Below are 4,982 nucleotides of genomic sequence, written 5' to 3' on the forward strand. Positions count from 1 at the left end.
CCTATCTCTAGGATGCATGCAATACATTGATAACAAATAGTGCTTATTCTTAAGCGCCTATCTCTTGTATTATGCGTTCTAATCTGACTCTCCCAAGCCTAGATTCTCCTTAGACTATCCTCTCGAGTATTCCTAATGGACGAATGAAACATACTTAAACAAGATAATCGCAAAGAATGAAGATTCCCTAGTTGTGCTAGCTAAATGCTTCTTAACCCATTCAACTGATTTAGCTACTCACGCGTGAATCACAGAGAGTGAACAGATATAGAGAAAGAAATTCCATTCTTATAAATGAGTTGAGTACAAAATGATAATGAAAGTTAAAGGTAGAGAGCCTAGTAGCAATTCCTTGCTGACCGAGGCTTTTTACACTGAAAGCTCTATTCTGTTCTAAGGATGTTCCTGCTTCTGCAGGCGTCGGCCCTCTCTCTGTCTTAGAGCTTTCGGTGCTCTCCCAAAGTTACCGGAACGATCTACAGGCACAACTTTCTCTCTCGCGTCCGCCTTTAAATGAAAGAAAACTAAGAACAAGACGTGCGAACTGAACAACTTATTGTAAAAATGCTGAACCCCTTTTCTGAAGAATGCACTTGGTATTCATAGAGCATCAATGGTGAAAGACAGCTTCTCTCTCCCGGTTGTATCGATGGGACAAGTTTAATTTCTGATTGACGTGCCGAATAATTATCACCGATAAAGCTGAATGTACTTTGTGACCGTTATCGGTTGTCATCTTAATTTGGATTAAACTATCATCAGCTTTCTGTCCCATCGTTCTTAATTGACCTTTCACCTAGATGCACTCACCATGTTACACTGATCAAGTTGCGACATTCCTTCTTGGGCGAATGTTTGCGAGCACGATCAACGCAAAGCCTTGCGATGAAGTTGTGCTCGACCAATGAATTCCTATGATCGCAATCTTTGCATTGCGTTAACGCATATTCTGCACAAAAATACAACAATCAATAGTTCCAATGCGCTGAATGCATGCGACCGTAATATTACGAAATTGATGCTTAATGGACGCAAAGTAATATATTTCATCAACGCAATCCAACATTGTTTAAGAACTTAGTACCATGATAACGTGCATTTTTGCCCATTATCACAAGCTAGTTTCTTTTGGAAGTCATATGGTAGGTACATCTTGAGTCTAAGACCCAATCTCTCTCCTCAGTTTTAGAGTCCATGGCCCTTTCATTCGCAGCAGTAAGAACCTCAGTATACCAAGTCTCCTCTCCAATAGGCTTCTGATTTCTCCTAAAATCCCTTGATTTCCTTTAATCATCACTTATGAAGTCTTTATTTCTAGTTGAGTCATCTCTACTATATGGTTTGTATGTGTTGTTGTCATCTCTTCTGTGGTGTTTTTCCCTTTTAGGAAAATTTCTCTTGAAATGCCTCTCTTTGTGACAAATAAAGCACTTTAGAACTGGTCTTTCTCTATGATTTTTCATATTCTTATAGTAGGAATTCTTCTTGAACTGATGTTTCCCTTTTGAGAAAAGGGATTCAGCACCACCAATGATCTTACCTTCGGTTTGTAACTCTAGTTCTCTACTCCTTAGGGCTGCAATGACAGTGTCTAAAGTTACAGTCTCTCTACCATACTTCAAGGCTGTTTTGACCTCTTTATAGCTGTCGTGGAGTGAATTAATCAATAGGGCAGCTTCAATCTCTACACCTAATTTCTCCCTTGATTGGTTGAATTCATTTGTAAGTATCTTAAACTCATCTAAATTCTCATTTAGAGACTTGGAATGATTCATTTTGAAGGAGAATAAGCCTCTCCCTAATGTATAATTTGCTTGGAAGATCCCTTTTTTCATAGAGAGTCTTCAATTTCTCCCAGACTTCATAAGTAGTATCTTCATTTATTACTTGCCTCAGCACATTGTCTGAGATATTGAGGACGAGGGTTCCATAAGCGATTTTTTCCATATTCTGTCTTTCTTCTACACTTAGAGAGTAGGTAAAGTGTTTGGGTCATCAAGGGCCTTTAAAGCCTTTTGAGAGCTCAAAAAAATTTTGACTCTCTTTGTCTACAAAACAAAATCTCCTATTCCATTAAACTTCTCAATTTCAAATTTAGCAGTAGCCATTTCAAGATCTTCAAGAATCTGACTTATACTTTTCAAGAATTTCAAGAAAAACTAGTTTTTGATTTCAGTTCCAAGAATGCTGAACAAAAACTTCAAGACCTCCAAGAAACCTGGAACTCTGATACCAGTTGCTATTGATGGGCCTTTCTACAGAACAAACAAAACAAAGGCCCAAAAGACTTATTTCTGCATTTACCTTTCTGATCAGCCCAAAGAAGATGATAAGGAAGCAGCTATACCTGATGTGACAGACTTCAGACTGATTCAACAGATGGTAATTCATTCTTCTCTTCAACTTTACGTTTCTTCCAGCCTACAGAAAAAACATTTCAGGTTTTTTTTGTCTCTCTCTCTCTCTCTCTCTCTAATTGCTTTCTATGATCTTCATTCTTCTCTGTTTAGGGTTAGACTGTTGTGCTCAGATTCTAGGCTTCAAGTATGGAAGAAGATGACATGCATACACAGAAATGCAAAGAGAAGAAGAAGAGCAAACCAAGGAGTATGGTGGTTAGGTGTTTGTAATCCACCTACATCCACTGTGAAAAGGATCTTCAAGATTACAAGTTGAGACTACAAAGATGAGTACATCCTCTTTTTCAAACTTCCTCTTAGACTTTATTTTTACCTCTCTAAACTATTTTTCTGTTGTAACACTTATTTTATCACATAGAACTGGATTTTTTTTGGTACAAATTTATTACAGTAACAGAAATAACATAACAATAATTTGTTGAAGCAGATTTGTTGCAGCTTCTAACCATTTCTAACCGAATGTTTTTATTTCTTTGTCTTTGACAGAAGCTGGAGCTGAAGTAGAGACGAGGACTTTTTGGTTCACCTCAACAGTCGGCGACAACAGTTCACGACCCCATGACGATTTCAACGCCCATAACTTCAATTTCTGCCACCAACAACTTTGTAGCAGCGTTTAATCACAATGACGACCAATAGACTCACAACTCAAGTGATTCTGTTCTGGATTACCCATGGCCTAAGGTGTTCATATCCACAAGCTCGAACCTTTTCGATCACAAACCAGCAAGCTATCAAACGTTTTTCGTAAGATTTAGCAGGTAATAACTAGTTTTGATCACTTTCAAATTGATTTGGAGTGTGATAAGTTAGACTCCTACATGGGAATTTACTATGTTTTCGGATTCGAGCTAAGTTTCGATTGATTGAACAAGAGTTAAGAACAACACTGATCAAGAATAGGTTAGTAGCCCCCATGGTGTCATTTGGGGTTGACTCAAGTTGAAAGAAGAAGAAATTAGAAGAGGCTAAGTGAAAGAAATTCTTTTACTTATGCTTTCTTCATTTTTGAAGTTTATGAGAGAGACTAAAAAGAAGAGAAGTGTTGGAATGGAAGAAGAAAAGAGGAGAAAGAAGGAAAATATAGCAAAATATGATAGATTGAATAAAGAGGAAGAAGATGATGGATATTGAAAGGAAAAAATAGGTTATTTTATCATTAAAAGTACATTAAGGTTTTTTTTTTTTTTTTTTTTTTTTTTTTTTTTTTTTTTTTAAAAAAAAAAACAGAAGTCGTTGGAAAGAAAATGAAGAAACAGCATTGTGAACTTAAACTTGACTCCATTGAAAATCATGGTTAATTATTCTTAATATATGTAAACTGAGGTTTATGGTACTAAATAAGGAGTGTTATTTTATAATTGGTGATTCAAAGTCCATATACATTTAGGCTAATTTATTATTTCAGGTCATTGGAGATCGAGATAATTTGCGACTCAAAAATCTCTCTTTTCAATAATACTGTGAGTGGTTATTTTACAAAATTGTTTAATTATTTAGTTAAAGTTATGGAACTTCCTTTCAATAGTACTATCTGTGTTTTTAGAAAGAATGTTGATTGTTTTTGAAATTTCAAGTGATGTCACGTTTTAATTGAGATTATGATTTTTATAAATATTTGAGATATGCTTTATGTCATTTGAGGATCTAACATGTGTTTTAAATTGTGAAATAATACTTTGAGGGGATATGATTATCATTATGTTTTGAGATTGATGGGAAGATTTGTTTTGATAATGAATTATGAATGATGCGGAAGTAAGATTTTCCAAAATTGATGAGGTCCATGATTTCTAAGTTGAGAGTGGTTTTCAAACCACTGAATTCTTATTCCCATGGGGATTACCCATATGATACGTGAATGTTTTTTCATAACATACTAGAGAGATTGGTCTTTGAGACACACTTCGACAAATACACATAGACTTTGGGCCGTGTGTCAGAGTGCTTTTTCCTTTGAGGGGTCGTTTTGAGTGCACATATGATAGAGATTACTCTATTATGCACCTTGAGAGTACTTGGTACGTATATAGTATGACAAAGATTGCATGCTCCACTATGTACCTTGAGATTACTCAGTAAATAGTACGACAGAGATTTCTCTATTATGTGTCTAGAGATTACTCGATGCATAGTACGACAAAGATTGCTCTACTGTATATATTGAGATTACTCTACGCCAAAAGACATAGATTTGGGTACAAATTGGGATTTGGTGTTGGTTTTTACCAACTCACTGTATATAGATACATTACTATATAAAGTTGATTTTTTAATAAGATTAAAAATTATACTTTATAATAGGTGAGAGAAAAATATTTGAATAAGATTAAAATATTAGTTATATGAATAAGATTCATATAATACTATAGGTTATAATTAATATGAATAAGTTTCATATTAAAATTATAGGTTATAATTAATATGAATGAGTTTCATATTAAAATTATAGGTTATCATTAATATGAATGAGATTCATATTAAAATTATAGGTTATGTGAGAAGTTGTTTTTTTGAATATGATTCAAATTAAATTAAATATATTATATTTAATATATTAAT

General features: G+C 34.4%; 1 long non-coding RNA gene across 1 annotated transcript; it reads left to right on the forward strand.

Moving 5' to 3' along the window:
- The first annotated feature begins 2,434 nt into the window (after window positions 1-2,434).
- On the forward strand, window positions 2,435-4,071 carry LOC150030396 (uncharacterized). Its single transcript, XR_016526948.1, has 2 exons — window positions 2,435-3,181; window positions 3,829-4,071. It is a non-coding gene; the product is annotated as an uncharacterized LOC150030396 (long non-coding RNA).
- The last annotated feature ends 911 nt before the right edge of the window (window positions 4,072-4,982 follow it).

The sequence above is a fragment of the Benincasa hispida genome, unplaced genomic scaffold (assembly GCF_027475165.1).
Source record: "Benincasa hispida cultivar pf3 unplaced genomic scaffold, pf3_genome.v1.1 HicScf236, whole genome shotgun sequence".
Taxonomy (NCBI): domain Eukaryota; kingdom Viridiplantae; phylum Streptophyta; class Magnoliopsida; order Cucurbitales; family Cucurbitaceae; genus Benincasa; species Benincasa hispida.